Here is a 21,996-nt window from a genome sequence, read left to right as displayed (position 1 = left end):
ACTGACTACACTCCACTAATACTCAACTATACTATACTTTACTAATACACCACTATACTATAAACGGAACTTCCTACCAGAGTGATGAAACTTTCTATTACTCTACTAATATGTTACTAATTCTCTACTATACTTCACTATACACAGGACTTCCTACCAGAGCGATACTCTATTACTATTCTAACTATTCTCTACTAATGCTCTACTTTACTCCACTACACTATACATGGGACTTCCTACCGGAGCAATAATATTTTTATTACTTCACTAATACTCTACTATACTCCTATACTATACATAGGACTTCCTACAGAAGCAATGACTTACTCTACTCTAACTATACTCTACTAATACTCAACTATACTTCCCTATACTATACACAGGACTTCCTACTGGACTGATGATACTCTATTACTATACACTACTAATACTGCACTATAGTATTACTTGAGACTTCATAAGGGAGCGATGACTTACTATACTATACTAATACTCTACTATACTATAGTAGACATGGGACTGCCTACCGGAGCAATACTATTTTACTTGCTCTACTAATACTTCACTACACTGCTGTACTATACCCAGGACTTCCTTCCAGACTGACAATACTCTATTACTCCACTACACTCCTCTACTATACTTCCTTATACTATACATGGGACTTCCTACCAGAGTGATAATTCATTACTATACTCTACTAATACTCCATTATAGTCTACTATGTTATACTAATACTCTACTTTACTAATACTCTACTATACACATTACTTAGTACCGGAGCATTACTCTATTACTTTACTCAATTGATACTCTATTATACTCCTATACTATACATGGGATTTCCTACCGGAGTGATAATTCATTACTATAGTCTACTATATTAGATTAATACTCTACTATACTAATAATCTACTATACCCAGTACTTAGTAACGCAGCATCTCTCTATTACTTTACTCTAGTTATACTCTACTATACTCCTATACTATACAAGGGACTTCCTACTGGAGCAATACTCTATTACTATACTAATACTCTACTTCCCTATACTATACACGGGACTTGCTATTGGAGCGATACTCTATTACTATACCATTTTTCCCTATACTATACACCAGACTTCCTATAGGAATCATACTTTGTATGATTTACTATACTATACTGTACTAATACTCCACCATACTGATGATACTTTGTGTTACTCTATTACTATACTCTACTAATACTACATTCCACTATACTATACATCAGACTTCACTCTATTACTATACTAATTCTATACTCTATTCCACTATACTAAACTATATTCAACTATAGTATACACTGGACTTCCTAACGGGCTGATACTTACTATACTCTACTAATACTATGTTAATAGTATACTATGCACAGGATTTCCTACTGGGCTGATACTATGTATGATTCACTATACTATACTATATATACTCCCTCTGGACATGGGAGTTTCTACCTGAGTTATATTTTGTATGTCTTACTATACTATACTCCACCATACCATACCATACTATACTATACTATATATACTCCCTCCAGACACTGGATTTCCTACAGGAGTTATACTTTGTATGACTTACTATATTAATACTATACTAAACTCTACTATACTATATTATATATACTCCCTCCAGACAAAAGACTTCCTACTGGAGTGATACTTTGTATGGCTACTATACTGTACTCCTATATTATACTATATTATCCTATATTATACATACTATATTATACTAGAGTAATAGTTTACATATACTATACTAAACTATATATACACATCCTTCAATCACAGGACTTTCTACTGGGCTGATACTTTGTATCACTCTATTACTATACTCTTCTAATACTATACTATACTGATTCTACAATCCGCTATACTATACTACACACCGGAGTGATACATTATATGACATCCTATACTATATTCCACTACTATAATAATACTTTATCATATACCTCTTTCAGACACGTGACTTCCTACCTGGGTGAGACTTTTTATCATATACTATACTGATAATATACTCCACTCTACTAATACTATTCTATACTAATACTATATCACTTCAGAGACAATTATTCCTTCCCAGGCTACCGTGTATCAGTCTATTACTATACTCTACTCTACTATACTAATACTATACTATGTAGCCTCTCCAGATACACAACTTCCTACCACAAATACTTTGTATCACTCTGTTACTATATTATACTATACTATATTCTACTATACTATACTATAATGTACTGTATTCCCCTTCTGGACACAGGCATTCTTACCCGGGGATATTTCATATCACTCTGATACTTTATTACAGTATACTGATACTACACTCCACTATACTGTACTATATACCCCCTACGGACACAGGACTTCCTACCATGAATACTTTGTATCACTTCTTTTTACTATACTGATACTATCCTACACTATATAATATACTATTACTATTTTATACACTATACTATACTATATTAATACTATACTACGTCCCCCCCCCGCCCCCCCCTCGAACATGGGATGCCTTAACAAGGATATTTTGTATTGTTCTATACGATACTATACTACTATAATATACTATCTAATACTGTTCTATTCTATATACCCCCTCCAGACACAGGATATCCTACCAGGGGTACTTTATATTACTCTATACAATACTATACTATTCTATTCTGTACTATATTCTACTTTTCTATATACCCCCACAGGACACAGGACTTTCTACCACAGAAACTTTGCATTACTCAACATTTTACTATGTTATATTCTACTCGCTACTATGCTAAGTTGTATTATATTGTATTCCCCCTCCAGAAATGGCACTTCCTATCCTACCATGGATACTTTGTATCACTATACACTATGCAATACTATTCTATTCTACACTCTATCATTATATACTATACTATACTATACTATACTATACTATACTATACTATACTATACTATACTATACTATACTATAATATATAGTGCCTCTGGACTTCCTACCACAGATACTTTGTATCACTCTATAATATACAATACTATTCTATTCTACCCATATGTACTATACTATATAATACTGTATAATACTATATAATACTGTACACTACTCCATTGTATTATATGCCGACTTCCTACCACAGATACCTTTTATAAATACGCTATACAATATAATATAATAATAATACACTATAGAATACAATACTTTTTTTTTTTTATACTTTTTATATAATATACCTCCATGCGGATTCTGGACTTCCTCTCACAGATACTTTGTATCACTTTTTTTTTTTATACTGTTTTATACTTTTCTGATATATACAGTCCAAAAAATAAAAGTTATACAGCAACTGTACTTTTCTGCTGTATATTATATACTATAGTTCCCATCATTCACCCATCGCTGATCTCTGTGCTATATTGTATATACAGCCCCTCCCTGTATAGATGTATTCTATGTCACCATATAGTACATCACGCCGTGTTCCTATCCCAGGACAGGGATAAGATGTACACCTGGTTCCCTTCATCGCTCTGCTGATGTCACATTGTTCTTTGTAATGTTTTGGCTCATAGTGACAGATAGTGTAAATAAATAATGAATCGTTTTGATATTCTTATCAATCAATGTAAACACGTTGGGTCTCCCCTAGGGGGCGATATGGAGATGAAGTGAGGTTTTTCCAATCGGAGGGAGACAACCACACAAAATGTATCAAAAAAAAAAAGAAAGAGAAGTGGGAACTATGTGAGCTCTTTTTTATTTATTTATTTATTTTGAAGTTTTGGACGGAGTGGGGGGAGAAGTAAAACTTAAATTGGGGTTTTTATTTCTGTCTGTTACCCCCAATGGAAAGATATTCTCACTTCCTGTCCCTGTGACTTCGCTACAAGAAATGGGGGGGGGGGGGGCGACAAGGAAGGTTCACATTGAAATAAAATCTTCTCATTTATTCTCACGCTACTAAAAATGTGTTTTTGTCCCCATCGTAAATAGTTCTCATCGCGTCCTGTTCTGACAATAAGCAAAAGGAAAATCTTTCTACAAAGGGGGAAGGGCAGCAATAATAAAACATGAAAACTAAAAATTTTTAATTTTAGCGCATGACTATTGTTTTATATTAATAATAAAACATGACAGACGTTCTCTCCCTTCTCTGGTCTCTTCAAAACGAGATGCAATCAGTTCAGAATATTCTCCCTCAGTACTACTTTTCTACCACTAGATGTCCTCAGTCTGATGGTCAGCATCATTCAACCCACATCCTCTTAACCCAGGTCCCCATGAACCTGCCCTCAACCTGTGATTGGACAGTGAAAGGAGAAGGGGCCCAGTGATGAGCTCATCTCTCTGTCACTCTGCTCTCTCATCCTATCAGCGTGCTTCTTTTCAGCAAGCACATGAACTGATCAGCTTCTTGTGCTGCTTCTTTCTCCCCCAGACTGAGCTCTGCTGTACAGGCACTGCACGGAGCTGACACCAGGTCACATTTAGGTACTTATACTGTTTGCATTTAAAAATACATTTAATGATGCAATACAGACTGGGGGGAGGGGGAAGCAGCATAAGGAGCCAGTCAGTTCATAAGCTGAAAAGAAGCAAGTTCATAGGAGGAGAGATCAGCGTGACAGAGAGATGAGCTTTTCATTGGGCTGCTTCTCTTTTCACAGTCCAATCACAGCCCGGGGGAGGTTCTACAACACACTGGACTCAGAGGAAGTTCATGCACTTATGCTGGCTGTCATTTAACCTGGAAGACTGAGGACATCTAGTGGTAGAAAAGAAGTACTGTTGGTGAGTTGGTGAATAAAAGTTTTTTTTTTGTTTTGTTTTTTTTGTCTTTTGTTCTGTTTTGTTTTTTTTTATTATTATTTATTCTTTAACCCACTTTTTTCTTTTTTTTTTTTACTGAAATTCTGTAAAGTAGAGGCATGTAAAGCAGATGCTTTTTTGTTCCCAGGCCAGATCTGCAGACATGAGACTGCTGATTGTACACAAAGAAATGCTTATACAAGCTTCTGAGTACAAGGAAAATATAAGCGAGCAAATGAGCTCCATGTTTGCATGAACTCTTACCTGCCATGACCTCTGCCTGGACCTGACTACTCTATTGTCTTCCATGACCTCTGCCCTGATCTGATTACTCTTGTCTTCCATGACCTCTGCCTGGACCTGATTATTGTCTTGTCTTCCATGACCTCTGCCTGGACCTGACTACTCTATTGTCTTCCATGACCTCTGCCTGGACTTGATTATTGTCTTGTCTTCCATGACCTCTGCCTGGACCTGACTACTCTATTGTCTTCCATGACCTCTGCCCTGATCTGATTACTCTCGTCTTCCATGACCTCTGCCTGAATCTGATTACTCTCGTCTTCCATGACCTCTGCCTGAATCTGATTACTCTCGTCTTCCATGACCTCTGCCTGAATCTGATTACTCTCGTCTTCCAAGACCTCTGCCTGGACTTGACTACTCTATTGTCTTCCATGACCTCTGCCTGGACCTGATCACTCTCTTGTCTTCTATGAGCTCTGCCTGGACCTGACTACTCTATTGTCTTCCATGACCTCTGCCTGAACATGACTACTCTCTTACCTGCCATGTCCTCTGCCTGGTCCTCACTATTATCTTGACTTCCATGACTTCTTTTCTCCTGCTTTGACCCCTGCCTGGACTTAACTACTCCCTTGCTTGCTTCGATCAATGCTTGGACCTGACTACTCTCTTGTCTGCCTTGCCCTTTGCCTGAAACTGACTACTCTCTTGCCTGCCATGACCTCTTCATGAACCTGATGACTCTCTTGCCTGCCTGGAACTGACTTCTCTCTTGCCTGCCTCAACCCCCTCCTGAACCTTACTACCCTCTTGCCTGCCTGGACCTGACTACTCTCTTGCCTGCCGTAACCTCTGCCTGGACTTGACTATTCTTTTGCCTGTCATGACCTCTGCCTGAACTTGAAAACTCTCTTGCCTTGATCCCTGACAGTACCTTACTACTTTATTGCATGCAACGACCTCTTGTCTTCCATGACCTCTGCCTAGACCTTACTTCCCTCTTGCCTGCCTTGACCCTGCCTGAACCTAACTACTCTCTTGCCTGCCTGGACCTGACTACTCTATTGCCTGCCTTGCCCCCTGCATGGACCTGACTATCCTGTCCCTGCCTTAACTCCTGCCTTGACCTGACAACTCTCTTGCCTGCCTGGTCTTGACTACTCTCTTGCCTTCCTTGACCCCAGCCTGGACCTGACTACTCTCTTGCTTGATTTGACCCTTGTCTGGACCTGACTACTTCCTTGCCTCCTTGACCTCTGTATTGACCTGACTACACTGCTGCCTGCCTAGACCTTTGCCTGGTACTGACTGCTCTCTTGCCAGCCTTGGGTTACCACTGGGTTCCTCGCTATCTCCACTATCAGAAGCTCTAGTGGAGCCCAACTGATACACAGAGGGAGATTTACTAAAACTGGAGCACTCAGAATCTGGTGCAGCTGTGCATGGTACCCAATCAGCTTCTAATGTCAATGTTTTGGGTTAAGCTTCGACACTAAAACCTGGAAGCTGATTGGTTTCTATGCAGAGCTGCACCAGATTTTTGCACTTTTCAGTTTTAGTAAATCTCCCTTATGTGCCTCAGGTGAGCCCACATCCTAACCATACTATACTACAGGTATACCCCACTTTTACGTACACAATGGGGGTTTATTTACTAAAGCTGGAACGTGCAAAATCAGGCTCACTTCTGCATAGAAACCAATGAGCTTCCAGGTTTTATTACTAAAGGTTAATTGAACAAGCTGAGGTTAGAAGCTGATTGGTTCCTATGTAGAAGGAGTGAGCCTGATTTTGTACTTTCCAGCTTTAGTAAATGAACCCCATTGTGTACTTAAAAGTGGGGTATACCTGTATAGCAGCACCCTAAAAAACGCTGAGGTGTGAACCAACTAGAGAAGAAATTATGAGATTTCCATTTAAAATGCATTTTTCTGCAGCAAAATTCACAAACTTTGCTGCAGGAAAACAGACATCCATCATTTGGACTTGGCTGATCACAGATTGGAGTAAATGGCCGTTCTTGGCCCTTTACCACATGATCAGCTGTCAGCCAATGACAGCTGATCACATGACGTAAACAGAAGCCAGCAATTGCCTTTTTTTCCCCTCACACTGACAGCATGAGGAGAAAAAATAAATAAACAGATTACCAGCTTGTGTAAACGGGACATCGGTCCCACACACTGACAGCCACTGCTGCTAAGCAGTGCCCACAAGTGCCACCTACCAGTGCCCATCATTACTGCTAAGCAGTGCCCACCAGTGCCACCTAACAGTGCCCATCATTACTGCTAAACAGTGCCACCTACCAGTGCCACCTAATAGTGCCCATCAGTACTGCTAAACAGTGCCACCTACCAGTGCCCATCATTACTGCTAAGCAGTACCCACCAGTGTCACCAAACAGTGCCCATCATTACTGCTAAGCAGTGCCCACCAGTGCCACCTAACAGTGCCCATCAGTACTGCTAAACAGTGGCACCTACCAGTGCCCATCATTACTGCTAAGCAGTGCCCACCAGTGCCACCTAACAGTGCCCATCATTACTGCTAAACAGTGCCACCTACCAGTGCCACCTAATAGTGCCCATCAGTACTGCTAAACAGTGCCACCTACCAGTGCCCATCATTACTGCTAAGCAGTACCCACCAGTGTCACCAAACAGTGCCCATCATTACTGCTAAGCAGTGCCCACCAGTGCCACCTAACAGTGCCCATCAGTACTGCTAAACAGTGGCACCTACCAGTGCCCATCATTACTGCTAAGCAGTGCCCACCAGTGCCACCTAACAGTGCCCATCATTACTGCTAAACAGTGCCACCTACCAGTGCCACCTAATAGTGCCCATCAGTACTGCTAAACAGTGCCACCTACCAGTGCCCATCATTACTGCTAAGCAGTACCCACCAGTGTCACCAAACAGTGCCCATCATTACTGCTAAGCAGTGCCCACCAGTGCCACCTAACAGTGCCCATCAATACTGCTAAACAGTGGCACCTACCAGTGCCCATCATTACTGCTAAGCAGTGCCCACCAGTGCCACCTAACAGTGCCCATCATTACTGCTAAACAGTGCCACCTACCAGTGCCACCTAATAGTGCCCATCAGTACTGCTAAACAGTGCCACCTACCAGTGCCCATCATTACTGCTAAGCAGTACCCACCAGTGTCACCAAACAGTGCCCATCATTACTGCTAAGCAGTGCCCACCAGTGCCACCTAACAGTGCCCATCAGTACTGTTAAACAGTGGCACCTACCAGTGCCCATCATTACTGCTAAGCAGTGCCCACCAGTGCCACCTAACAGTGCCCATCAGTACTGCTAAACAGTGGCACCTACTAGTGCCCATCATTACTGCTAAGTAGTGCCCACCAGTGCCACCTAACAATGCCCATCAGTACTGCTAAGCAGTGCCCACCAGTGCCACCTACCAGTGCCCATCATTACTGCTAAGCAGTGCCACCTAACAGTGCCCATCAGTACTGCTAAGCAATGCCCACCAGTGCCACCTATCAGACCCAAACACCAACCCTGGCACTAGCTTAGATCAAACCATGATCTAGATATTTTTTTCTTTCTTTATTTTTTATTTTTTGTTACACCGTTATAGTGTTACTAAACCCACAACAGTAAAATCAGTCTGTATATGTGGAATAGCATGCTTGTTATACTCACTGTGGAATTAAGGGGTTATATTCCTCTGCATTGTGTAAAACACTATATGGAAATATCCTTCCCTCCCCCACTGTCCATCTTAGCAAGGCCACATAATACAGTGAGGGTAGCCGTCCTGCACATGCTCAGTTTATTGCTGGAGAGAACATTGCCTGTTTCAGTTGAACTGTTCAGGTCACATGATATTGACATCACACATGTGGGCGTGTATACAGGCTGTAGTGGAAATCTCCTCCTACCTGAAACCTCAGCACTGGACAAACTGTGCAGTTTATCACTGACCGTGGTATACAGATCAGCAAAAAAAGGTATATAGTGGCAGTATTTTAATGTAAAAGGAAGATTTATAAGCTGTGGGCACTGTGGGGGCCAGAGGAATTATTTTCATATTACTGGGTTTAGTAACTTTAAGGTTTTTTTTTTTTTTTCTCTCTCTGCAAGGAGACAGAGAGATACAACGTAGCTCTCTCCTACATTTAGAGAGATAAAACATGTGGGCAGGCTTCACAGTGATCGATCACTCTGCGATAGCCAATCAGATGCTATAAAGCAATCAGGGGACCCAAAAACTAGGAGTTCTGGACCCTGATTGTTAGTACAAGACCCAGAGCTCTTAGTGAGAGCCCTGATCTCTGTGCTGGGAGTACACTGTGCGGCGTGCTCCCAGCACAAAGACAGCTACACATATATATGCGCCCCCATGGAAAAAAAGCCCAGTCCAGTGAGGCCACATATATACAGTAACTCATAAAAGTAAGTACACCCCTCACATTTTTGTAAATCTTTTCATGTGACAACACTGAAGAAATGACACTTGTCTACAATGTAAAGTAGTGAGTGTACAGCTTGTATAACAGTGTAAATTTCCTGTCCCCTCAAAATAACTCAACACACAGCCATTAATGTCTAAACCGCTGGCAACAAAAGTCAGTACACCCCTAAGTGAAAATCTCCAAATTGGGCCCAAAGTGTCAATATTTTGTGTGGCCGCCATTATTTTCCAGCACTGCCTTAACCCTCTTGGGCATGGAGGTCAGCAGAGCTTCACAGGTCACCACTGGAGTCCTCTTCCCCTCCTCCATGAGTTTCAGGGTCTTCTTGGCAATCTTCTTATAGCCTAGGCCATCTTTATGTAGAGCAACATTTTTTTTATCAGATCCTCAGAGAGTTCTTTGACATGGTGTACCATGTTGTGAACAGTATGAGAGAGTGAGAGCGATAACACCAAATTTAACACACCTACTCCCCATTCACACGTGAGACCTTGTAACACTAACGAGTCACATGACACCGGGGGAGGGAAAATAGCTAATTGAGCCCAATTTGGACATTTTCACTTAGGGGTGTACTGACTTTTGTTGCCAGCGGTTTAGACATTAATGGCTGTGTGTTGAGTTATTTTGAGGGGACAGGAAATTTACACTGTTATACAAGCTGTACACTCACTACTTTACATTGTAGACAAGTGTCATTTCTTCAGTGTTGTCACATGAAAAGAGAGAAGAAAAGGCACAGTGGTGTAGTGGGGGGTAGGGATGAGCCGAACACCCCCCGGTTCGGTTCGCACCAGAACTTTCGAACGGACCCCGCGTTCGTAACGAACGTTAGAACCCCATTGAAGTCTATGGGACTCGAACGTTCGAAATGGAAGGTGCTAATTTTAACGGCTGATATGCAAGATACTGTCCTAAAAAGGGTTTGGGGACCTGGCTCCTGCCCCAGGGGACATGGGTCAATGCAATAAAAAGTTTTAAAAGCGGCCGTTTTGGCGGGAACACTGATTTTAATGACGATTAAAGTGAAAAAAAAGTGAAATATTCCTTTAAATATGGTGCCTGGGGGGTGTCTGTAGTATGCCTGTGAAGTGCCACGTGTTTCCCGTGTTTAGAACAGTCCCTGCACAAAATGACATTAAATGGAAATAACACCATTTAAAACTGCTTGCGGTTTTAATGTTATATCTGGTTCCTGCAATATGGTTGAAAACCATTGAGAAAAATGGCATGGGTAGCCCTCCCTGCCCATTACCAGCCTATTTGGGTCTTGTACGCATATTAAGGGGAACCCCGTACCCATATTAAAAAAAGGAAATGCGTGTGGCCCCCAGGCCCTATATACTCAGAACAGCAGTATACAGGCGGTGCAAACAAGACAGGGACTGTGTAGGTTTGTTGTGTTAAGTTGAATCTGTTTGTCATTTTCAACTGGTACATTTTTAAAGTGTATCTCCAGTCAAAAAAACTATTTTTAAGCTTTTTGGAAAACATAGGGAAGGGTTATCACCCCTGTATAATTTGTTTTGTCGTCCATCTTTTTTCATCTCACTTGCTGTTGTCTCCTTCCGTTTGCAAGTAGGAGATGTTTGTAAATTGGATGTTTGAAAGTAGGGGTCTGCCCTATATGCTCTGCAGAAATGGCGGAACAAGGTGTTTGTTTTGCCACAACATTGTAAGCCCTCAAAGTGGCTCTTGGTGGGCGCTGGAGCACCCTGCTGTGAACGATTATATCAAGAATTGTAATTACATGCCATTGTTGAACAGTGGTAGAAAAATTGGGCCTTAGGCACTGGTGCCATCACACTGCAACCTCTGCCATATACTCTAGTTTTATTGCAGGAATGAGCCCTGCTGCAAACCATTGCATCAAAAATTGTAATTAAACGCCCCTGTTAAACAGGGGCAGAAAAATTGGGCTGCTGGCATCACCCAGAACCAAAAATGTTCTTTCAACATATCAGCGGAGGAGGAAGAGGATAGACAATCAACATAACAGGACAGTCACTCAGCATCAGCATAGGCAGTCTTGAAGGGATGTGATATTTCAAAAAAAATTATTCGGTTACATCAGCTTTAGGTGCTTGGTAGCTGTGGGTGATCCAAGACTGATTCATCTTGATGAAGGTCAGTCGATCAACTGATTCGGTGGACAGGCGCACCCTGTGATCGGTAACAAAGCCACCAGTAGCACTGAAGGTGCGTTCCGAAAGAACGCTGGATGCAGGACAGGCCAGTAGCTCAATTGCATACTGTGCAAGCTCTGGCCAGTGATCCATCCTCAAGACCCAGTAAGCCAGAGGATTTTCGGTGGGAAAGGTGTCCAAGTCTGACCTTGCCCCTAGGTATTCCTGCACCATGTAAATTAGACGCTGGCGATGGGTGCTGGAACCAATCATACCTTGGGGCTGCGGACTAAAAAATTGTCTGAAAGCATCAGTCAGACGGCCACCTTCTCCACCGCTCCTTCTGACCGATGCCTCAGCAACACGTTGTCCAGGACCAGGAGTTTGTGACCTCCCAGTCTCTGGGAACGCGTTGCACAGAGCTTTCTGCAAGGCCTCCCGGAGATGTCTCATCCTCTGCTCCCTCTGCGATGGCAAGATAAGGTCGGCAACCTTACCCTTGTACCGTGGATCAAGGAGAGTGGCCAGCCAGTAATGGTCCCTCTCCTTGATCCGAAGAATACGAGGATCCTTCCGCAGGCTTTGCAGGATCAGGGAGGCCATGCAGCGTAGGTTAGCTGAGGCATTCAGTCCGGAGTCCTCTGGGTCACTAAGGACAACATGATCCGCAGCTACCTCCTCCCATCCACGTACAAGTCCACGTGTTTCTTGGGACTGTAAATCATCCCTATAAGACTGCTGCTGCTGCTGCTGCTGATGCTGAGTGCCAGCCTCCACCTCCATGCTGACACAATCATCCTCCTCCTCCTCTTCCTCCTCCTCACCCTCTTCCTGTGTGATGGGTGGCACAGCAGGAACACTGTCTGGATAAAGGGGGCCTTGAGAGGCAAGGAAGTCCTCCTCTTCCTGCCTCTGTTCTGCCTCAAGTGCCCTGTCCATTATTCCACGCAGCGTATGCTCCAAGAGGTGGACAAGAGGTACAGTGTCACTGATGCATGCACTGTCACTGCTCACCATCCTTGTGGCCTCCTCAAACGGTGACAGGACAGTGCATGCATCCCTGATCATGCCCCACTGGCGTGGTGAGAAAAAACCAAGCTCCCCTGACCCTGTCCTGGTGCCGTAGTCGCACAGGTACTCATTGATGGCCCTCTGCTGCGTGTGCAGCCGCTGCAGCATGGCCAATGTTGAGTTCCATCTGGTGGGCATGTCACATATAAGGCGGTTCTTGGGCAAGTTCAACTCCTTTTGGAGCTCAGCCAGCCGAGCACAGGCATTAAATGATCGGCGGAAATGCACACAGACTTTCCTGGCCTGCTTCAGGACTTCCTGTAAGCCGGGGTACCTGCCCAAGACCCGCTGCACCACCAGGTTAAGGACGTGAGCTACACAGGGCACATGGGTCAGTTGTCCCTGTCGGAGGGCGGAGAGGAGGTTGGTGCCATTGTCGCAAACCACCATTCCTGGCTTAAGCTGGCGTGGCGTCAACCACCTCTCGGCCTGCCCCTGCAGAGCTGACAAAACATCCGCCCCAGTGTGGCTCCTGTCCCCCAAACAAACCAGCGCAAGCACGGCATGGCATCGTTTTGCCTGCGTACTTGCGTAGCCCCTGCAACGCCTACGGAGCACCGCTGGTTCTGAGGACCGAGCACTGGAAGAGGCCATGGAGGAAGAAGAAGAGGAGGGGGTGGAGGAGAGAGGTGTGTCACAACCAATAGTAGCATTTTGGAGGCGTGGTGGCGGAACAACCTCCAACACTACTGCACCTTGTCCTGCATCCTTCCCAGCAGCCAGAAGAGTGACCCAATGGGCCGTGAAAGACAGGTAACGTCCCTGTCCATGCCTGCTGGACCATGAGTCAGCGGTAATATGCACCTTACCACTGACCGCCCTGTCCAGCGAGGCAAGGACATTGCCTTCCACATGCCGGTAGAGAGCCGGAATCGCCTTCCGTGAGAAAAAGTGGCGTTTGGGGACCTGCCACTGAGGAACCGCACATTGTACAAACTCACGGAAGGGGGCCGAGTCTACCAACTGAAAAGGCAGCAGTTGAAGTGCTAGCAATTTAGCCAAGCTAGCATTCAACCGCTGGACATGTGGATGGCTGGGAGTAAATTTCTTCCGCCGGTCCAGCAGCTGGGGCAGGGACATTTGCCTGCTATAATCGGACGTGGATGTACCACTAGCAGAGTTCCCGGAAGCACTTGGCTGTGACACACCTAATTCTACACCTTCATTCCTCTCAGAGCAGGTTTCAGAGAGGACTGAAGGTCTAGTGGGGTTGGAGATGCCAGCTGATGAGGAGCAAGGAGAGGTCCGCTTTGTTCTTTGGTGTGGGTCTTTGAGGTACGCTTGCCAACGAGCTGCATGGCATGTCAACATATGTCTGGTCAAGCATGTGGTGCCCAAGCGGCTGATGTTTTGGCCACGTGAGATACGCTTGAGACATATGTTGTAAATAGCAGCGGTGCGATCTGATGCACTCGTCTCAAAAAAGGCCCACACCAAAGAACTTTTAGAATAACGCGCAGAGGAAGCGCTCTGCGCAGAGGAAGCGCTCTGCGCAGGCGGAGCTCTGCGGTGTGATTCAGTCGGTGTGCTGCCCCTAAGCTGGCCCCCGGAGGGCATCCTGCCTCGTTGGACATGTGCCTCCTCCTCCTCCTCCTCCTCCCTCCTTCCAGGCACCCACGTGGAGTCAGTGCCCTCATCATCCCCTCCCTCTTCATCGCTGTAGCAAACCTGGCAGTATGCTGCAGCTTGTGGAACATGACTGCCAGATTGCTGTGCTTCTTGAGCATCCCCTCTCTCTGCGCTCACGCTACTGCCTTCCTCTAGCTGAGTGTCATCATCAGAGCCCACAAAACACTGGGCATCCTCCTGGAGCATGTACCCAACACTGTGCTCAAAGAGTTCAGGAGACTCCTCAGGAGGACGTGGTGGGTCTAGGGAAGGAGTCACTGATGATGACATTGAGAGGAGGGAAGACGATGCGTTGGCAGCTGCTTTGCTACTACCCTGAGACTGGGTGAGAGAGGATGAGGAGGATGAAGAGGGCTTGGTCATCCACTCTACCAAGTCGTTGGCATGTTGCGGTTCAACATGTCCAGCTGCAGAAAAGAAGGACAAGCATGTCCCATGGCCACGTGCTGATGACAATGCACCGCGTCCACGACCAGCACTGTTGTCTCTAGACACAGAGCCTGCTTGCCCTCTTTTATCGGCTCGCGCCTGTCTGCCTCTCCTTGCTGGCCTTCCAGACATGGTAATGGCCTGAAGGGAGTTGGGTAAAACAGTAGTTGGGTAGTTTATATTGTGCTGGAGGCACACAACACCCACTAACTCCTGCAGATGCCTTTTTTATAGAACAGCAGAGTTAAAGGGGTATATACAGATGTATACTGTGCTGTGCTGGAAGCACACACAACTTCCAATAACTCCTGCAGATGACAATCGGGCCCAAATAGAGAACAGCTATGTAGGTGGATAATAGCGGTATGTACTGGGTACAGAGCACGCAGACAGCACGCACTATCTCCTGAGTGACACTACTGACTGCAAGCTCTATTGTTAAAGATGGACCACTAGCTATATAGGTGAGGTGAATATCACGGTGTATACTGCGGTCAGGGCACGCAAACAATAACAAGAAAACAGCAGAGTTAAAGGGGTATATACAGATGTATACTGTGCTGTGCTGGAAGCACACACAACTTCCAATAACTCCAGCAAATGACAATCGGGCTCAAATAGAGAACAGCTATGTAGGTGTATATAGTGGTATGTACTGGGTACAGGGCACGCAGACAGCACGCACTAACACTACTGACTGCAAGCTCTATTATTAAAGCTAGATCACTAGCTATATAGGTGAGGTGAAAATAGCGGTGTATACTGCGGTCAGGGCACAGACAGTAAACACTACACAAGAGCAAGATAGTAAATCAGCCAAAAACGATTGGTGTGTAACTGTGTTGAAGGTACACAGAACACCCACTGCTTCAGACGCCAACACACTGCACGAGGCCGCCTTAATGGCGGCCTTATATAGTGTGGGGCGTGCACTACACAGCCTGAGCTATGATTGGCCACAGGCAGGATGCCTGTGGCCAACCATGGCTCTCCTCGCTGCTGGCGCTGCGATTGGCCAAGCATGCGGGGTCACAGTGCATGCTTGGCCAATCGTGAGACAGCAATGCATTGCGACATCGCAGTGCATTGTGGGCCACACGAATTTTGCCGCGAACGGCCCAAACGTTCGGAATTCGGCGAACGCACGAACGACCGATGTTCGAGTCGAACATGCGTTCGACTCGAACACGAAGCTCATCCCTAGTGGGGGGGCGGTACAGTGGTGTAGTGGGTAGCACTCTCACCTAGCAGTAAGAAGGGTTGCTGGTTCGAATCCCAACCACGACACTACCTGCCTGCAGTTTGCATGTTCTCCCTGTGCCTGCGTGGGTTTCCTCCGGGTACTCCGGTTTCTTCCCACCAGACATGCAGGTAGGTTAATTGGCTTCTGTCCAAAATGGTCCCTAGTATATGAATGGGGACCTTGGATTGTGGGCTCCTTGAGGGTAGGGACCGATGTGAGTGTGCAGGTTGAACTGGATGGACTGGTGTCTTTATTCAACCTTACTATGAAAGAAAAGATTTACACAAATGTCACCGAGGGGTGTACTTAGTTTTGTGAGATACTGTATATACATATATACGCACAGACATGCATATAAATGCAAGCGGAAGTTTGCAGCACCCCTCAGGAGGATCGGCATATAATGTAACGAAGTGACGGTTCGGACACTTCATGGATTGTTACATTTTATGATGGAGACTTTATATCAAACATTTGTAGTGTGCGGGAAACTTTCATTTGGATGTCTCCCTATTTCAAAATTGATGGGACCCCCTCCTGTTGTTCTCCATATCTGAAGGGTGGGCGAAGGATGGAATGAAGGGTGGGGTGTCTTAACTTTTGTGAGATACTGTACATTCTGTCAGGGCGAAGGGGTTAAGGTCGATAAGAAAAGGGCAGCAGCTCAATCCCTGAGAGGGCCCATGGCCACCATCCATCACCGGGCACTACCCAAAGGAAGGCAACCCTTCCTCTTTGCCCACATGAATACCCACTCAGGACCAGTGACCAATCCGGTCAGTCCAGCATGGTCACCAACACAAGACATGTTGAAATTAAGGGCAGTGAGGCTTTTATAGCAATCAATGTTTCACCTTTTAAAAACAAATGTAACAAAATGATTAATTCCTTTGAATGCACCTTAGTATCATATATTGTACATGATGATTGTTACTGGGGCCAGAATTTCCCATAGCAGAATAGAAAATGCAGATGATCACCGGTGAAGGAGTCTTGGCCAGATGGTGGAGAAGAGGCAGCCCCCCCCCCTTCCTAGGGGCATTTGTGGGCAGTTTTGTCCCCTGGGGTAAAAAAAAAAAAATGAATAAAGTTTCTTGCAGGCGTTAGCCGTCCGGTGAAATGTCCAGGATAGGAAACAAGTCTGATGTTTGTCCCGGGCAGCGCCGGGCGGTGTGTGTGCCTGGGTTTGTCGGTGATAAGTGTATACAGCCAGCTCGTCAGGATCTACTTCCAGCCGCTGGACCTCAATTAGGCTTCACATTCTTCAGGCCTGGCAGAGGACGCACCTTCCAGGTTTCCCCGCGCCGGGAACAAACGCCTCCATTCATTGCGGGATGTGTGAAGCCGGACAAAGTGTGGATGGGGTTTCCAGCAGCGAAAAAAAACAAAAAACAAAAAAAAACGTTTGCTTCACATTATTTGCGGGCGCCATGGGGAATTTCATACTGCGGCGATTAACCTCTCCCTGGCCCTTTTCCGCAAATCGATGAACGCCGCGCTCAGGCCTCGCCGCGCTCAGGCCTCGCCCTTTTCACCGGTCAGGAAACAGCAAATGTCTTCTGAAAAGACAATATAGACAGCCTTTTACTCCCCAACATCAAAATGGGGGGGGAGGGACTTTTTATGTGCCCCCCAAGAAATCACATAGAGGTAAAATATAATGTTTTATTACATCATATAAGAAAAAACATATATACAAAATGAAAGATATGATTAAAAATACAGAATTTATTCCTATTATGGTATTCGGGAACTAGGATCTACGTGTTTCACCAAAGACTCACTTCCTCAGGATTAGGGATGAGCTTCGTGTTCGAGTCGAACGTACGTTCGACTCGAACATTGGCTGTTCGTCCGTTCGGCGAAATCCGAACTCTTGGTCCATTCGCGTCAAAATTCGTGTGGCGCGCACGGCCCACAATGCACTGCGATGACACAGTGCATTGCTGGCTCATGATTGGCCAAGCGTGCACTGTGACCCCGCATGCTTGGCCAATCGCAGCGCTAGCAGCGAGGAGAGCCATGATTGGCCACAGGCATCCTGCCTGTGGCCAATCATAGCTCAGGCTGTGTAGTGCACGCCCCACACTATATAAGGGCGCCTTTGAGGCGGCCTCGTGTAGTGTGTTGGCATCTGAAGCAGTGGGTGTTCTGTGTACCTTCAACACAGTTACACACCAATCGTTTTTGGCTGATTTCCTATCTTGCTGTTGTGTAGTGGTTATTGTCTGTGCCCTGACCGCAGTATACACCACTATTTTCACCTCACCTATATAGCTAGTGATCTATCTTTAATAATAGAGCTTGCAGTCAGTAGTGTTAGGAGATAGTGCGTGCTGTCTGCGTGCTCTGTACCCAGTACATACCGCTATAATATAGGGCAGGCCCCTACTTTCAAACATCCAACTTACAAACATCTCCTACTTGAAAACGGAAGGAGACAGCAGCAAGTGAGATGAAAAAAGATGGACGGCAAAACAAATTATACAGGGGTGATAACCCTTCCCTATGTTTTCCAAAAAGCTTAAAAATCGTTTTTTTGACTGGAGCTACACTTTAAAAATGTACCGGTTGAAAATTACAAACAGATTCAACTTAACACAACAAACCTACACAGTCCCTGTCTTGTTTGCACCGCCTGTATACTGCTGTTCTGAGTATATAGGGCCTGGGGGCCACACGCATTTCCTTTTTTTAATATGGGTACGGGGTTCCCCTTGATATCCGTACAAGACCTAAAGGGGCTGGTAATGGGCAGGGAGGGCTATCCATGCCATTTTTCTCAATGATTTTCATCCATATTGCAGGAACCAGATATAACATTAAAACCACAAGCAGTTTTAAATGGTGTTATTTCCGTTTAATGTCATTTTGTGCAGGGACTGTTCTAAACACGGGAAACACGTGGCACTTCACAGGCATACTACAGACACCCCCCAGGCACCATATTTAAAGGAATATTTCACTTTTTTTTCACTTTAATCGTCATTAACCACTTCCCACCCGGCCAATGTATATATACGGCCGGGTGGGAGCCGCCTGCTCCTGATAGGACGTTCAGGAACGTCATTCAGGAGCAGCGGGATCGCGCGCGCGCGCGCCCGCGCAGCGGCGCGATCCCGATGTGCTCGTGTCACCCGGACACGGCACATCTCAGATCGGCAGGAGGGCTCTGTGATTGGCCCTCCTGATCACATGACGGCCGTGTCCAATCACGGCCGTCATGTGATGTAAACAAACAGCCGGTTGCTAGGCAATCGGCTCTCCTCTCCTCACACGGAAGTCACCGCTGAGGAGAGGAGAGCAGAACGCTGCAGCCGGCTGATGATCAGTGAGTATGGGCTGCTTTTCACAGCTTTTTACTCACTGATCATCAGTGTAGTGTAAACACACAACACACCACACAGTGAAAACACAGTCCCCACATATGTCCCCAAAACACACATGTCCCTAAAACATACATGTCCCCAAATAATAAAAACACATGTCCCTAATAATAAAAACATGTCCCCCACATATGTCCCACTAAAATCACATGTCCCAATGATTATCTGCACACATATGTACGTGATCACCTGCACACATATGTACATGATCATTTGCGTACATATGTCCGTGATCACACAAACCAATTATTATACACTTAACGGAATTTTTTTTACCAAAAACATGTAGCAGAATACATTTTGGCTTAAATTTATGACAAAATTTGATTTTATTGGATTTCTTTTCAAATAGAAAAAAGAAAATATAGTTTTTTTCCCAAATTTCCGCTTTTTTTGCGCTTATATCGCAAAAAAAAAAAAACGGAGTCGTGAATAAATAACACCAAAATAAAGCTCTATTTGTGCGAACAAAATGATAACAATTTCATTTGGGTACAGTGTAGCATGACCGCGCAATTGTCACTGAAAGCGCTAGAGCGCTGAAAGCTGAAAATTGGGCTGGGAAGGAAGGGGGCGAAAGTGCCCTGTATTGAAGTGGTTAAAATCAGTGCTCCCGCCAAAACGTCCGTTTTTAAAACTTTTTTTTGCATTGACCCATGTCCCCTGGGGCAGGAGGCAGGTCCCCAAACCCTTTTTAGGACAGTATCTTGCATATTAGCCGTTAAAATTAGCACTTTTCATTTCGAACGTTCGAGTCCCATAGACTTCAATGGGGTTCTAACGTTCGTAACGAACGTGGGGTCCGTTCGAAAGTTCTGGTGCCTGAATCACCACTGGGGTTTTTTATTTTTATTTTGCTAAATAAACAAAACAGGCCAAAAATTTTGAAAAGAACCGCGTTTATCTTTCATTTCTGTTATAACATTTTGCAAAAATTATTCTTTCTTCATAAATTTAGGCCAGAATGTATTCTGCTACATTTCTTTGGTGAAAATACCCTAAATGTGTGTTATTATATATTATTTAGTCTGTAGGGAAGTTATAGAGTCCACAAACTATGTAATGTATATATATCAATCCTGATTATCTGATGGCCGATCTCATTTTTTGGGGCCCGAAAATGTCAGGACAGTACAGATACCCCCCAAATGAAGCCTTTTTGGAAAGGCTGGGGTATTTTGTAAGAGGCATAGCGAGTTTTTGAAGTTGTCATTTTTTTTGTCACAATTTATTGGAAAATGAAGAAAAAGTAAAAAAAAAGTTCCCCCTTTTTTTTTTTTTTTTTACATACTGTCACAGTACAGCATCACCATATAACTGGCGTGGCAGTAACCAGGAACACTGACTGGTCACAGTATGTAGAAAAAAATGTAAAAAATAAATTTAAAAAAACATATTAAACCAAAAAAAATTTTTTTTTTCATTTAAATGGAACCCCATACCAAAATGTAAAAAAAAAAAAAAAAATGGTGTGGGGTCCCCCCAAAATCCATACCAGATCCTTATGCATGCCTGGCTGGTCAGGATAGGTGGAGGGTGCGCCTCCTCCCCCTCCAGAACCATATCAGTGCTCTGCCCCCTACCCCAAATCATCGTGGCCCCATCCTATAGTGTCCATGGTGAGCAGAGCTTTTTTTGGGTTCTAGCGGTGGTGTTGTCATTATGATTGAGGATTGATCGACATCGGGGGGACAGCTTTTTATATTTTTTAATGAAGGAATTGTCAGAACCCCATACTCATTCACGTTGGGAAGGGGGGATCTGGGGGCCCCCCTTTATAGGGGGCTTCCAGATTCCGATAACCCCCCCCCGCCTAGAGACCCCCACAACCACAGCCCAGGATTGTGGGGAAGGGGCCCTTGTCCCCAATGCTTTGGGGTGGGGTGGCAGAACCCCCCCATCCCAAAGCACCCACCCCATGTTGGGGGCATGTGGCCTTTTCTGACCTGCCAGGCTGCATACTCAGATAAGAGTTTGGTATGGATTTTGGAGGGGCCCACACCATTTTTTTTTTTTGGCATGGGGTTCCCCTTTCACACTGAGGCGCTTTATAGGCGCTATATTGCTAAAAATCGCACCTGTAAAGAGCCTCTCCTTTCACTCCAATGCGAAAGCCCGGGGGCTTTCACACTGGAGCGGTGCGCTGGCAGGACGCTCAAAAAAATCCTGCAAGCCGCATCTTTATGGCGTTGTAGGAGCAGTGTGTACACCGCTCCTACAGTGTCCGTGTCCATTGAAATCAATGCGCACTTTTAACCCCTTTTCGGCCAGTAGCGGGGGTTAAAAGCATCCCGCTAGTGCCTGAAAAGTGCCACAAGAACGACAGTAAAGTGCAGCTAAAAATATTGATGCTTTACCACCGGCGCTGCTCAGTGTGAAAGTGCCCTAAAATCCATACCAGTCCTGAAGGGATAAGTCATTCCTTGTTAAGGCCTCAGCTGACGGCTTCCCGGCCCACATCCCCGCTGGCAGAACAGAGCTCTGTCCTGTGTCTCTCCTCGCCGATCGATGGATATCTGCCGGCACCCGCTGATCAGCTTCTGCTGTGACTAATCACAGCAGAAACGGTGCGCCCCCTTATGCAGAAGGGCAGAATCAG

Source organism: Lithobates pipiens, unplaced genomic scaffold (assembly GCF_037356315.1).
Source record: "Lithobates pipiens isolate NorthernLeopardFrog02 unplaced genomic scaffold, aLitPip1_a1.2 Scaffold_24, whole genome shotgun sequence".
Taxonomy (NCBI): domain Eukaryota; kingdom Metazoa; phylum Chordata; class Amphibia; order Anura; family Ranidae; genus Lithobates; species Lithobates pipiens.
Note: the sequence above shows the minus strand (reverse complement) of the source record.